This window comes from Alexandromys fortis, unplaced genomic scaffold (genome assembly GCF_014885135.2).
Source record: "Alexandromys fortis isolate MF-2015 unplaced genomic scaffold, M_Fortis_MF-2015_v1.1 scaffold_1, whole genome shotgun sequence".
NCBI lineage: Eukaryota > Metazoa > Chordata > Mammalia > Rodentia > Cricetidae > Alexandromys > Alexandromys fortis.
Genome location: NW_026067927.1, coordinates 33,083,888 through 33,099,673, shown reverse-complemented (window position 1 = coordinate 33,099,673; position 15,786 = coordinate 33,083,888). Strand labels below are relative to the sequence as shown.

Genomic DNA, 15,786 nt, shown 5'->3' with positions numbered 1-15,786 from the left:
AGGTAGGGAAGGAAGTCTGGATGAGGGAGAGGACACAAAGCTTTCAAAGACGTTTACAAACAGCAGTTACTTCTGTTGTTGGGAAGAAGGGGTCCAGAAACAATGGGTCAACATAACTCCTGGCTACCTCTTCCAGTCGGTGCACTCCCTCCAGCTTCAGAGGGCCCATATAGTACGAACAGGAAGTTGTAAGTTCAGGATCACTGTCACCCCCAGATCAGGCCCAGCTAGTGTGTGAGCTTCAGGCAAGACTTGAACAGACATCTGTTCACTTCAGACAAGACACCAGCAGAAGACCGAAGAAGCTAAACTGTGGTGCACAGGTCTCTAATCCCAGCACTCAGGAGGCAAACATGGATGGATCTCAGCATTTGAGGCCAACCTGGTATACACAGGTAGTTCTAGGATAGCCAGGGCTACACAGAGAAATCCTCTCTCTCTAAAATAAAAATAAATAAATAAATAGAAATTAAAAAAAAAAAAAGGTGGGGGCTGGAGAGATGGCTCAGAGGTTAAGAGCATTGCCTGCTCTTCCAAAGGTCCTGTGTTCAATTCCCATACAGTGCTCTTAACAACTGAGCCATCTCTCCAGCCCCCAGTCTTTTTTTTTTTTTTTTTTTTAATCACTTGAAAACCTTGCCTCTAACTTGTGGTGTTTCTGACTGCAGATCTTCTGTCGCTCAGCTAGTCTTCCTCTATAGGTACTGCATTCATCTCGGGCTGTTTAGAGATGTTTGTTTAGGTTGGTTGGGTTGGTTGGGTTTTGGTTTTGTTTTATTTCATTTTGGTTTTGGCAGTTGCATCACTCTTGTGTTTTTGGTGTCCATTGGTTTTGGTTTATCCTATTCGGCTTTGTTTACCCTTAGAACTCTGAGGTTTTTCGTCTCTGGCCAACTTTGAGAGACTGACAGACACCATTCCTTTGGGAACCTTCGAGCCCCAGCTTCTTCCCACTTTTTTCTGGAACTCTCTCTACACGTGCGGCTGTGAGGTGGTCTAGGTGTGGGGGTGAGACTCCTCCAGGCGGCTAAGGCTCTCCGTGTCTGGTTTATTTTCCCTGTTTTTCTCTGGTTTCCAGATGCATCCTGCAGAGGTCTTCATGTTTTTCGGTTTCATCTCCTGCCATCCCCACTGAACACCATGTCTGTCCAACACGTTTTTTCGCTTCAGTTGCCTTTCTCTGTCCGATGATTTCCATATTTTACAGTGTCTGTTTGTTTACTGAGAGCTGGGCTGAGACTGGTTTTCATTTGTCTCAAGGGAATCTGTTGAAGCTTTCTTACTGCGACCCTTTCAGTCCTTGGAAGTGATGTCAACGTGATTCATTTCAGGGCTTGCATGGGGAGGTTTTGGTAGTTGTTTTCCTCGTTAAACGTGTGGTGCTCATAGGACCAGTGGCTTTCATTGTATCCCGGACATGTCGGCTCTTCTGCTCTGGGACTCTTGCTGGGACTTGAGTCTCCTGTGTAAGCAGAGGCTCAGCTTTCTGGAGCATAGACTGGCTTCTGGCCTGCATCTGCGTCCCGTGCTTCTAATGCCAGTTGTGTCTTCCCACTCTCGTGATGTTGCTCACTGGCCTACTTTCTCTGGCGTTTCTATGGCTCTTCCTGGGCCTCTGGTGTTGCTTTCTGGCAGAACAGAAGTTGCTTCTCTGTCCCAGCTGCTATGTGGCAAGGCCACCTTCTGCCATGGCAGATGGGAGGAAATGAAGCCACGGGCCTGCATCCCCTCAGGCAATTAGACTCAAAGCAAGGCAACAGCCCCTTTGGTTCTGCTGTCTCAATGGCTGTCTGGCCCAACAGCCAGTTACCCAATTCTGGAGAAGGGATGGTCAGCCCAGTAGGGATTCGAAGACTACTTGTGCCCTGTTGTGGGGTTGGGGAGAGCTCTCCATGTGATTTTTGCCTTCTCCTCCTCTGTGTCTATCAGGTTTTGGGTATCTTTGCCCTCTAGTCTGGAGTCCTCTGGGAGACAAAAGGAAAATGTGGGCATTTGAGACCTTGTTTCACCTGGATTCTAAGCATGCTCATGGGTCTGCCTTCTCTAGGTGCCCAGAGTCTTGTACCATTGCCCAGGGATTCTTCCCAGGGTGTTTATTTCTTTCTTTTCATTCTGCTTTTTTAGATGAGGTCCAATCTGTAGTCCAGGGGGACCCTAAATTGTGATCCTCCTGCCTTAGCATCCCAAGTAATAAATAGTATGACTGTAGGCAGTCATAGGCCACCATACTTGGTGTGCAGGTTTGTCGTGATATTTCATTTGTATTTTAATAAATAAAGCTTGCCTGAAGTTCGGAGATTAGAAGAGCCCCATTGATTAGCCTTACAGACCAGGCAGCACACATGCCTTTAATCCCACTAGCCACACTAGTTTGCCATAGAAACTGAGCAGTAATGGTACATGCCTTTAATCCTGGCACTAGAGAGGAATATAAGACAGGAGGAGACAGCTCTCAGACACAGTCTCATTCTGAGATTCCTGGAGGCAGAGTCGTCATTTCAGACTGAGGTAAAGGTAGGATACAGTGGCTGGCTGTTTTGCTTTTCAGATCTTCAGGTTGAACCCCAATTTCTGTTTTTATTAATTCTGCTACACAGGTTAGTTATATAAATGTCAACTTGCCATAATCTAGAATTATCTGAGAAAAGAATCTCAATTGAGTTACTGCCTAGATCAACCTGCCTAGCAGGAGGCAGACTTAATTGTTAATTGACGGAGGAGGGCCCAGCCCACTGAGGGCAGCTCCCTTCCTTAGGCAGACTGTCCTGAATTACCTAAGCAAGCTAGCTGAGCGTAAGCCAGCAAACATCACCCTCCATAATTCTTCCCTCATTTCTTTGGCTGTGAAGTGGGTTCCTTGGTCAGAGGTAATGGTGTATGGCATAGCAAGCTGGCCTGCCCTCAGGTGCAGCCTGGCTTGGGTCCCAGAACCCCGACTAGGGGTAGCAAGGGAATCAAGAAAGTACAGATACACAGGCAATAGAGAAAAGGGGGATCAGCTGGGGTGTGCACTCTAATGGAGAGGTAGCTACTCAGGCCACAACCCAGAACAGTTGTGGGGGACCCACCAGAAAAGACCACTCAGACTGGGTTTCAAGCCAATAGAAAGTCTTTATTAGCCCGCTGGCGGCTACACTGGGTGTTATAGACCTGAGTGAAGTCCCCAGCCTTTCTCAGGATGGGCTTTTAAGAACAAAAACCACATTATGAGTTTACAAACCTCAGTCAGCAAGAATAGTTAGCCAGAAGCTGAATACAGAAGCAAGGTCAGTACGTTCAGGCATTTTGCCAGAACTATGGACTTTGGTGGATTAGGTCTTTGTCCTCATCTTGGCTGGTGGTTCTGCCTTTGTGCTGGTTTCCAGGGCTTGAATGGTCCTTACATCATGGTGTCAGTTGGGCTAAAGTCTGGGGGCCAGTTACAGAACTTCGGTGTGTTTATTAGGTTCAGCACATGGGGAGGGGTTCAGTAGTCTTGGGAAGAGATCTCTGTGAGTGAGCAGCTTCCCTCTGAAGACACCCCATAGCAGAAAGCTGCACTTGCTAATTTTTGTTCACCCTGGCCAAATATTTGCACTCAGAGCCCTGAGGGAAGCTTTGCCGTCCTCTGAGTCTCACCCAGGGAAGGCTTTGCCGCTCCCACGGGGCTGAGGCATTGGTGTCCTTTATGTGGCTGTACTCGAGTGAACAATACACGCCCACTCGGGGCTTCACACACTCACAGTTGCCTCCACTCCTTCCATTCCGGTTCCTGCCTTGACTTCCCTCAAGGATGGGATGTGGCCTGGAATTGTGGGTCAAATAAACCCTTCCTCTCCCAAAATTGTTTCTGGCCAGGGTGTTTGTCATAGCTGTGGAAATGAAATGGGGACACTCAGCTCAGGCTGTCTTCCTAACTGTGCATGGTTCTGTAAGTGGGACTGGACAGGAACCTGCCGTCCATGTTTCCTGAACCAAGTTTCTCCTGTCCCCAGTGCAGACTGGACTCTGATATCTGTGAACTGAATGAACCAACAGGATGGTTTTCATTCTCGAGAACGTCAAGACCTTAAAGTTTCTGTCCGGCAGACGTCCCTAAACTCTTGAGTGAGTGCCTCCCAAACATGTAAGGTTACGTGAAATCGTCATGTTGAACAGGTGACCTGAAGGCGGAAGCTTCTGTTGTCAAAGGGTTAATGGCATTACTTTCAACTTAAGTCCTCTCCAGACACCCCAACATCCATCACGCTATGCACCCCATCTCACAGTCCATCCTCCCATCTGTCTGTCCATCTCTCTGTCTGCCCGTCTCTCTGTGCCTTGCTGATCAACTTGAAGAATTTTTTTCTGTTCTTTGAAAGGATTAACCCTTGTTACCAACTATCCTGATATTTTTATCTGCATAGACCAGCCAGTCCCCCTAGCTGGCCTGCCCCCAGAAAAGATGCCGGGATTTAACATGAGACATGCTAGAGTAATCTCACTCTTCATGGCACTGGGGTACAGTGACAGAACCTTGGTGGGGTTTTAATATGCCTAAATGCCCAGATTCCTACTGACTTCACCCCGACTCTCATTCCCTTTCCTCTGTAAATGTTACAATGACTCTGAGATGTGACTCTTTCATGGCAAACGTTTAAGTGAGGCGGTAAATAACCTTACGGTGCACGGCCAACCCCTTGGTGTGGGTTTCACAAAGGATCATACCAGCTAGGGTTTGCGTTCCTAAGTCTGAATTCTACTCCCCAAAGGACACCCCACTTTGGTGTTCAGATGTGAAAGGCATAAGGGAGTCATTAAGGACTGGGCTTTGCGGGGCAACTTTGATTTGACACTTTGGAAATATGATCCGGGTCATGGCTGTGGATGGTGCCGAGCTCTTTTTGGGCAACGCGTCTGGACTTGATTATTTGAAGCCAGGTTGTGGGCTCTGTTGCCCACCCCTCTGCGACGGTGCTGCTGCAGCAGGCCTTGTGTCCTGAAGTGATTGGGGGACTTTGTGTGGGTTCTAAATATTAATAAGTAAGTGTCATGAGTTCTTGACTTTGCTGTCTAGCTTTTACCTTGCTTCTGTAGTGGTGGCCTTCCTGTTCCAGAAATTACACTGCCAGCATCTTGTCAATATTCAGTTTCTTCCCCGAGGAGGACAAAGGACACAAAACAGACTATTCAATAAATACTTACCAAATGAGTGAGAAGGAACCGGAAGGAACCTACCTCAGTGGTGCCAACACATCCGTGTCTAGGGACTTACCTCGTCCCTTTCCTCTTGTGGTCAAGAGATTAACCCAGAGTCTTTCCGTCCATCCCATCCCCAGCTGCAGACAGACAGGAGGGTATAAGGTTGGCCCCTCCACACCGTTCAGCAGCAGCTACATAACTGCAGCCTGGTTACAAAGGTGTTCATTTTTCAGGTGACCCTATTCCAGCTCAGGCGTTCACAGCTTTCTCTCACAGTGTTCCAGAAATGGCCTTTTCTGGCTGGTTCTTGATGATCACTAGAAACGCTATTCCAGGCACGTTGTCTTTCGGGAGACTGATGGGGGTTTGCAAGGGTCTTCCTGTTTATGAGGATGCTGTGAAGTCTCTCAGGAGAGAGCGAGTCAAAGACAGGAGCTTGTGTAGATTCTCATCCATACTTGTTAGGGGACCAGTGAGCCCTCTGCACTCCCAGAGTTGTCTTAAAATCACCCATGGCTATTTATATAGAGTATATACCCACAGGGCAATGTCTCAGACTGTCTAATAAATAACATTTCAGTTAAACACCACCAAATCCTATTAAAGGTAGGAAAACAGACAGAGAAAGGAACTTCCCTCAACGCCAACAGCCAGACCCAGTTGGATCTCCTTTCGTTCTACTTCCTGTCTTTTCCTCATCTAGCCATCAATCCAAAGGGGGGAAGGAAGGCAGAAGGAAGGAGTAGTGGAAGATAAAATCCCGGAGAAACAGCACCGCCTACCAGGACCCGCGAATCTCCCTGGCTTCTCTCCGCTTCCTGGCACTATTAGTGACTCACAGAGTGACAGCCAGGAAGCTCCCCACCCAAATGGTGGACTCACGCCCCCCCCCCCCCCCCCCCCCCCCCCCCCCCCCCTCCGGGGGCCCCCCCCCCCCCCCCCCCCCCGCAGTCCCTGCAGCATAAGACTAGACAGCAAGAGCACCCCTGCAGGGGCATCTAGCTGAATTTGAGCCAACTGACTTGTGTCTTGGCTTAAGCTTCCTTGTAAGCAGAATCTAGAAAAGTTTTGCAGGAAAGCAATCTGGAAAACTCCTTTGCGGGAAGTCAGGAAGGCAGGCACACCTAGGGAGCAGTTGGTGGCAAGGCTCCACAGTGGGCTGCTGGGGCCCCGTCCTGTAGGGACCCTAGGTTCATCATTCTGCCTAAGACAGTCGCCGTGGGAATGCGTTAGGTTTACTCCAGCACCCACTTCGGGACCCCTCACAAACACAGAACTACAGCTTCAGAGGATCTGATGCCCTCTTCTGGCCTCCGTGGGCACCAGCACATACGTGGTGGCACAAACAGAGAGAGAGATAAATAAAAAAATAAAAACACTTCTTTAAAGTGTTAGTTAAAATAAACCGAAATTCCCCAGGGACTGGGCACGGTAGCACAGTGGTGGTGGAGAGCTTATGTGGCCTATTGCAAAGCCCTGGGTTCAACTCTGCAGAAATCACATAAATGAATCAGTAGATAAGCAGCCCCCAAGAGGCCCGAGACTTCTAAGAGGAAACAAACCCTTTCCTCCCCAAGTTGCTTCTGGCCGTGGTGGTCTATCACAGCAGTAGAAACACTTAGACACAAGGCTTTGTTGTTACTTTGGATTGGTTTCATTTTTCCTTTGGATTGGTGTATTTTTCTTCTGTTAGCTGAGTCAGGAGGTGGTGAGTCTGCACCCCTATGTCCCTTGCCCACCACCCCCACAGGGCAAGATCACTCCCTTGATCTGAGGCACAGACACCTGAACAAGATTCTCTGCTGATGCGTGCTTTGAACTTCATTATTTTGTAATCGCAGTTTTTGTCAGGGAACAGATGTCATCCACCCAAACACCCTCCCCCTCTCCCCCTCAAGCCCCGCCTTTCCAGGAAATGCTCTTCTTGCTTTGTCTGTTAACTCTGCTCTCCCCGAATAGCAACCCCTGAACCCCGGCTGTGCCTGCTCACTTCGGAGATCATCCCAAGTCTTTGGGTGACAGTGGCTCCCTGGTGCTGATTTTCTGGAGAGTCTCGAGTAACACAGGCCTGGGCCTATCGTAGCATGGAGTGAAGGGTTGGGCCTGGCGGCCTAGCCCTGAGCTTCTTGGCCTCGGAAGGTCACGGTCAGGAGCACTACTTTCTGGAAACTGGAGAGAAGCCTTCCACACAACCAGAATCTCTGAGGGCTTGGAATCCAAATAGGATCTTCTCACAGAAGTCCCTTCCCCTGTCTCCTGAAAGGAGCCTTTCCTCCATCCTTGTCAGTCTCTGAGGAACAAGAACAAATAACGTAGGGTCACACCACGTTCACTGCATGGGAACTAGTATTAGGGTCTTTCTCCCAACACTCTTGAATAACAATACTCTGGAGGGTCACTTCTTTAAACATCCTGTACATTTATGTAGTTAGTGTGTGTGTGTGTGTGTGTGAGAGAGAGAGAGAGAGAGAGAGAGAGAGTGCATGTGAGTGAGTGTGTGTGCATGTGAGCGTGTGGGTGCATGTGTGTGAGCGTGTGTGCATGTGTGTGAGTGTGTGTGCATTTGAGAGTGTGTGTGTGTGCATGTGAGTGTGTGAGCGTGTGTGCATGTGAGTGTATGTGTATGTGAGTGTGTGCATGTGAGTGAGTGTGTGAACGTGTGCATGTGAGTGTGTGTGAGTGAGTGTGTGAACATATGTGTGTGTGCATGTGTGAGTGTGTGTATATGTGAGCAGAGAGGACAACTTGAGGGAGTCCGTTTCTCCTCCCATCATGATTTTCTTCTGTCAGAAGAGTTTTCTGGGAGCTGAGATGAAAACTCTTGGTTAAGAGCACCCGCTGTTCTTACAGAAGCCCCGGGTCCCTGGCACCCACATGCTGGCTCACAGCTGCCTTAACTCCAGTTCCAGGAGGTCCGAAGCCCTCTTCCAGCCTCCTTGGGCACCTGGCTCATAGGTGCACATACACGCAAGTATGTAAAAACACATGCAATAGAATGGTTTTTTGTTTGTTTGGTTTGGTTTGTTTGGTTTTGGGTTTTGGTTGCTGATTGTTCAAGACAGAGCTTCTTTCTCTGTGTATGTAGCCCTGCTTGTCTTGGAACTCGATCTGTAGACCAGACTGGCCTTGAACTCAGAGATCTTCCTGCTTCTGCCTCCTGAGTGCTGGGATTAAGGTATATGCCACCAACACCCTGCTAAAATGTATCTTTTAGAAAAAATATAAGGCTGGGCAGTGGTGGCCCATGCCTTTAATCTCAGCACTCGGGAGGCAGAGGCAAGCTGGTCTCTGTGAGTTTGAGGCCAGCCTGATCTACAGAGCAAGTTCCAGGACAGGCTCCAAAGCTACAGGGAAACCCTGTCTTAACATACATACATACATACATACATACATACATACATACATACATACATAAAAGAACTCTCTGAATTAAATCGATTTTGGTTAAAGTTCCATTCCAAGTTTTAACAAAACATGGTGAACAGATGTTGTTATGGGGAGCTAATAGTCCTGCCCTCCTTACTTAGGTAAGGAGACAAGAACTGGTTAATCTAATCCAGCACTCAGCACGCGACCTGCTGACGAGTTTGTTTAAGAAACCCTGTTTCTCAAAGCCAAAACATTAAGTAAATTAAAATACTTTACCATATTAAACAAAATTTAACAGATCCCGTTTTCCTGGTGGTACTGTTTTCCAAAGGAGAATATGAATAAAATCTATTTTACAAGCTATCAAAATAATTTGCCTAACACCATGCCAATGTAAAGACACATGTGAGTGAGTGCCCGAGGGGAAGCCACTGTGCGCGCCTGCACCAGGAGTAGGAACCACACTGCGTCTCCCTAGCAAAGCAAGATTTTCACCATGTGAAAAAAAGGCTTAACGTCACGATGCAGACTATCTAAGGTAGTATTTTAATGTAGGAGGCCAGGGGGAGGCTGGGAGAGGCTGGGGGAGGAGGGTGGATCAATGGTGATGTGCTTAGTGCTCAAACGTGAGGCCCTGAGTTCAGATCCCGAGCACTTGGGTAAAATGCTGACCAAGGTGCAGAGGAGAGACAACAGAACGCTCAGCTGAAAGGGAACATGTGTGCCCTTGGGGGAGGGAGGGTGAACATGATGAAATTTTATTGCATGAAATTCTCAACTAATCAAACAAATGTTTTTAAAGATTTGAAAAGGGGGGCAGGTGTTACCGATGAACGTCTTTAATGTCATCACTAGGGAGGCAGAGACACAGGTGGATCTCTGAGTTTCCTGTCTCAAAAAAAAAAGAAAGAAAGAAAGAAAGAAAGAAAGAAAGAAAGAAAGAAAGAAAGAAAGAAGGAAAGAAAAGAAAAGAAAAGAAAATGGCTCCCGAGGAATGCCACACAAGGGCCATCTCTGACTGCCCCATGTACACAAATAGACATCCACACTTAGAGACACAAGAATAAATAATAAGTAAGATCGCTAAGTTAAGATATATGAGTAAGTGTTATATTAGTATATACTGGGGTAAATTGAGGGCCATGCGTGTTCCACGGGGCTGGGCTGTTGCCTGGGACCCTGTTGGTGTCCTAGGGCTACTCTCTCTAGGATCAAGCTGACCTGGATGGCCTTCACTGCCACCTGGGGCCATGGTGATATCCAGACCCTGGGGGCTGCCAAGGACCACGTCTGGGTCCACGGTCCCACTGCAGCTGGGGTCTGTGTTGCAGTCTGTGGCCCGTGCTGCCACAAGGGCCCACATAGAGCCCTGGTATCTGGAATTAAAGGCGTGCGCCACCACCACCTGGCAGAGTGTTTGATATTCTTGCAGAGAACCAGGGTTCAATTCCCAACCCCCATATCCAGCAGCTCCCAAACCCCCGTAACTCCAGCTCTAAGGGTCCTCTGTGGCCTCCAAGGGCACCACACTCAGGTATACATACACTCACAGAGAAACACAGTTATATGAATCCACACTCAGGTGTGCATACACTCACAGAGAGACACAGTTATATGAATAAAAATATAAATCTTTTTAAAATGGCTATGATGAGGCATTTAGGATGTTGTGTACTTCACTCCAATTCAAGCTTTTGTCTTTTTGTTTGTGTCATAATCCCACTATGTAGTCCTGGAATATATGGAGATCAAGCTGGCCAAGCTGGCCTCAGACTTACAGACCTTGAATTGATCCTCCTGCCTCTGCCTCCCAAGTACTGAGTTTGCCGGCATTGAACCATGCTAGACTGTTTGTTTTCTGAGATGGGATCTCACCATGTAACCCAGGCAAGACTCAAACTCCAATCCTGTCTTAACCTCCCAAGTGCTGAGATGACGTGTGTGCCACCATATCCAGCGAAGTTTCAGGCATGTGTGTCTATGTGTATGCGTGGTGTGTGCACATGGATACATCCACATGTACGTGAGTGGCTGTATGCTGTGTGCACACACATATAGAGGCCAGAGATTAACGTAGGTATTTTCCTTTATCTCTCCTCTCTTCATATTACAGTGATCTAGGAGCTCAATAACTCGGCTGGTTTAGCTGGCCAACCTGCCCCACGGTCTGTGTCTACTGAGGGCTGGGACTGCAGATGCTGCCATGCCTGTCTGGCTTTGATATGGGTTCTGGGAATCCAAATGCTGGTCCTTGGGATTGCGCAGCACTGTTTTATCCACTGAGAGCCCCCCACCCACCTCTGCTCCATTAAAAGGAAAAGGAGCCAGGCGTTGAAGGGACGCTAGCAGGCCCCACACATGGCAAAATCTGTCTCTCATGTTTGCCATGCTCAGGCTGCTAAAGCCCCTTCTTGAGTGCTGGCACTTGAGGGCTGAAGACAGCCTGGTGGATGAGTGCTCATCTTGACAGTTCATGACCCTGGATTCAAATGCTACCACTGCCAGGAAAAAAAAATCACTAAAAATTTGCTGGGAGGTGATGGCACACACTTTTAATCCCAACACTCAGGAAGCAGGTGTGGATGGATCCCTGCGTGTAAGGCCAGCCTAGTCTATAGTACAAGCTCCAAGACGGTCAGGAGTACACAGAGAAACCCTGTCTTGGAAAACCAAAATAAATAAATAAATCTAGCACCCAAGAGGCAGAGGCAGGTAGATCTCTGTGAGTTAGAAGCCAGGCAAGAAGAAGAAGAGGAGGAGGAAGAGGAGGAGGAGAGGCAGGAATTAAGTGTGGCCATAAAGCTATTCGTATACCTTTGCCACATTAGCAGTATTTTCCAGTCAAATCAAACCATGTCACAGGAAGCATTTGTAACCACTTTCTGCAGCAGAGACTGGTCTTAACAACTTCCTTTCGATGGTTCCCTCTCTAAGGACCACCGTGTCTTGATGGCCTAAGTAGACAAGTCCAATCTTTGGCCACCTACACCCTCCACCAGCCTCATGCAACCAGAGACAGCTACAAATATGGCCCTAAATCATAAAAATACTTAGAACATTTGAGTTTTTTTGTTTGTTTGTCTTTGCTACTTTTTAAAAAACTTTGTTACTCAATTACATGATTCTCCATCTCGAACTTGACAACCTCATACCTCAATGTCAAAAAGTCCACATTCTGGCTGAGTCTCATGTCACATCAGTTCTGCTGGCTTCAGGGGGGAGTTAATAAGAGCCCAGACTGACACCCAAGAGCAGGCAAGGGAAAAGCTGGTTCAAGAATCTTCCCAACACAGTGGCTGGAGACAGAGGTGGCAGGGACAGAATTGATGGCTCTCCTTTGTTCTCAGTCTCTGCGTCTTCTCCCACAGCTGCCTGCCGGGGACACAAGGCTGGGCCGGGAAAGCAGCGTGTCGAGCCTGCAGGTGGCTACAGTTCCTGCCCAAGTACCCATCTCTCTCCCCTCCATACGAAGGGCTCCCCCCAAGTTCCCTCCAGATGGAACCTGAACCCGTGACCTCCCCACATAAAGACATCCGCGGCACCCACCACACCATCTGGGGCTCATAAAATTGCGCTCTGTCTTTTCTTGGCTCTGGGGGCCGTTCAAAAGCTGCAGGGCCACATTTAGGACTACTCTGCTTTACCCGCGGACTCTAATTCGGAACACATTTCCACACAGAGAGGCAGAACAAAGCCCAATAGCTCTGGAGTTCAATTTACATTCTCAGTCAGTGAAAGAAAATGGAAATAAAAAACAGTTGTGGGGAACTCATTTGTAACTGCGCCGAGGCTCCAGGAGTGCCTTTCCTAGCATGTCATGGAAGAAAAGACGCTTTTAAAGCCACCACAGAAAAGCTGACGTGACCAAAAAAGGAGAGGTGAGGCTTGTTGTTTTTCTCTCTTGAATTTGTTTTAGAGTGCAGATGACAGTGTGAGCACTCTCAATCTGGCAGACACAAGGCTGCTCCACTCTTGCCTGCTGGGGGATCTTACCCTTCTGGTCTTCACTTGTGTGAGTACTGCCAGGCACTAGCCACTCCGTGTGGTCCTGGGAAGTTTCCACACAAGAAACTCGAGTTTTCTTTATGCTGGACCAGGCTTCTTAGATGACTGCCGAGCTGGTGTCATGTACCAGCACCGAGATTTCCAGGTACATATCTGCTGTCATAAGTAATGCCTGGCTCGTTCAGGGGCGGTGGGGGGGGGGACCCCAAGTACTTCAGGCACGGTGTCAGCCGTCCAGTTAAAAAGTGCAGTGCAGGACGTGTGGTGTGCTTCCCTGATTAGACGGCTTGTAGGGCTGGAGGGATAAGGGGCCCCCTGTGCATATTCTACCTCCATGTCACTTGCACATGGAAAGGTTGCCTCTCCCCTGGTGTCCACTCTGGGCATCCTGTGTGTTGACTTTTTCCTCTGCTGCTGTTGGAGACAAACCCCCGAAATGTCTGAGTCCTGTTATCGGTGCCCACAGAGAATGCCGGGGCTTTTGTTTGTTTCTGTAGGGTCTCTCGCACATTCTGGCTGTGTTTTGCAGACCTGTTTCTACTGCTCTATGCATGTATGAAGACATGCAGCGTCACTTAATGACTTGTTTCAGCCCCACGTGTGGTGTGGAGCGAGGCAAATCCGGGGCTTGTTAAATATTTACAGGTGGACTTCAATGCTTTGATCCACAGTAAATTCAGTAACATTTGATTTATTTTTCAGGGTATTTTTAGGTGTATGTTATTTTTATCCATACGATATATATAGGGGCCTGTGCGGGGGTTGTGCCCATGTCTGTGGATAACTGATGAAGCCAGAAGAGGGTGTGTCAGGTCCCCCGGAGCTGGAGTTACAGGCAGTTATGAACTGCCCGACATGAATGCTGGGATCTGAACTTGGGTCCTCTGGAAGAACCACACACGCTTTTAATTGCTGAGCCAACACTTTAGCCCCAAGTTTTCAGGTTTTGGATTGTTTTGCTTTAACATTCATAGATACCCTGCCAAGAAAATCCACTCAGAAGAACATTTAGATTTTGTCTGAAATGGTTAAGAACAAAATCTGTTTGCTAGCTTCCCAGTCCCAATTCTTAATCTCTTATTTCCTTGCTTAGCCCTGGTAGAGGCTAGAATAGTTAAGACTAGCTTTCCCAGGTTTCCACGCCACTCAGTTTGCTGTGTGGTCAGTTTTGACCTCACTGCTCCAGGCTAGGTTCTCCAGGAGAAAGAAAGGTGTTGATCTGCCCCTTCAACTCTTGCTGGAAGCTACTATGGCCCCTTCTGGCCAGAAACACCCAATGCAAATCTGCCATTGTGCCCAGCCAGGGTGCAAGATCATGAGAGGCCCTGTATCATGAGTGGATTGTGGTATAGAAACTAAATAATAGCCAGGTGATGGAGGTGCTCAGGTGGATCTCTGAGTTCAAGGCCAGCCTGGTCTACAAAGCAAGTTCCAGGATAGCCAGGGCTGTTATACAAAGACATCTTTTCTCAAAAAAGTAAAAAAGATCTATATGGTATAGGATGATAGAAGAATCTCTATGGTATAGGATGTATAGAAGAATCTCTATGGTGTAGGATGTATAAAAGAATCTATATGATATAGAAGGAGCAACTGCTCCCTTCAGGGGAAAGCTGAAAGTGTGCTAACATTTTCAGTTTGACAAGAAGCCACAGCGCAGGTGCTCGGTGAGCCCAGTGCTAGCTCGAGGGGAAAGGACACAGCCCAGTCAAGAACAGACGAGAAAATAAGTAGCTTTGTAAAGATTTATAAGAAAGCTAAATTCTAAAAAAAAATTAAAAATTAATAAAACTATTTGACAGTATTCTCATATTCTCATAACTTGATCTATATATTTTTTTCTGATAACACAGGGCTATGTATACATTTTTCTGTGCCATTATAAAATGGGTTACAGATTTTATGACATGCCACCTTTCCAAGAAATAAGACACAGCTGTCCCCTGGTATCCATCATGCATTGGCTGCAGAACCACCTTGGAGGGAGCCAAAGACTCTGAGTTGCAGAGCCTACACACCGTTCTCTCCATAGAAAACCCTAAGCATGCAAGTCACAGAGCCCACGCTCCCTCCTCCCCACACATCTGGACAGTCATTGTCCATACTCCATTCTCCCCACACATCTGGACAGTCATTGCCCACACTCCCTCCTCCCCACACATCTGGACAGTCATTGTCCATACTCCATTCTCCCCACACATCTGGACAGTCATCGCCCACACTCCCTCCTCCCCACACATCTGGACAGTCATTGTCCATACTCCATTCCCCCACACATCTGGACAGTCATTGCCCACACTCCCTCCTCCCCACACATCTGGACAGTCGTTTAGAGGATGACGAGACTGAATCTGCACATGCTCAACACACACACACACACACACACACACACACACACACACACACCGCAGCTGTTGCAGGGAGCATCAAGACACAGACATGAAACACAACAGTCCCACTGTCCTGGATGGAATGGGCTTCGTGCTGGGTGATTTTAGCTTTGCTTTTGGAACTTTCTAGGACAGTTTTCAAATATTTTTTTCCAATCAACTTTACTTGAATCTATGGGTAAGGAATTTGTGGACACGGAGGGAGGATTGTGCCTCACCCCTATAGCTCTGGTACCTTAGTCGTGCTTAGAAAATGTGATGATTTCCACATATATTCTGACCCCTACTTCTAGTCAGTATTCAGGTGTTCCCATTTAGACTTTTTTTTTTTTTAATACCAGGATCCACGTGCTGGAGGTGGCTCAGTGATTAAGAGCACTGGCTGCTTGGCTGCTTTAGCGAAGGACCCAGGTTCAGTTCCTAGAACCTACGTGGCCACACACAACCAGCCCTAACTCCAGTTCCAGAGGATCTGCTACCCTCTTCTGGCCTCTTCAGACAACAGGCATGAAGCGCCCTGATATACGTGCAAGCAGAAAACTCATAAATAAAAACAAACAAATCTTTAGTAAATAAGTATGATTCCAGGTCCCCTGAGATGACTGGGCTTTGCAGCATCGTATGTACCCTCAAAACTTAGGGTGTCAATGTGTTACCTGGCTGATGAGTGGGAGAAGTAAATGAAAACAGTAAAACAAAACAAAACAAAACACAGAAACCAGATCTGCCCACTGCATCGTGTTTGAAGCTGTGTTAGCCCACCCGACCACTTGTTTCCTCTGGACATTTGCTCGGCGCTAAGGCTTCATCAGTGTCGTGGAGGGCAGAGTTTAGGGGTTTTCTCAGACTATTTCCTCCCAGG

The 15,786-nt window shown here is 47.8% G+C and overlaps 1 protein-coding gene across 3 annotated transcripts in view; it reads right to left on the bottom strand.

Moving 5' to 3' along the window:
• Window positions 1-15,786, bottom strand: part of Sfxn1 (sideroflexin 1) — a 1,040,418-nt gene that overhangs the window by 624,812 nt on the left and 399,820 nt on the right. The window lies entirely within an intron of this gene.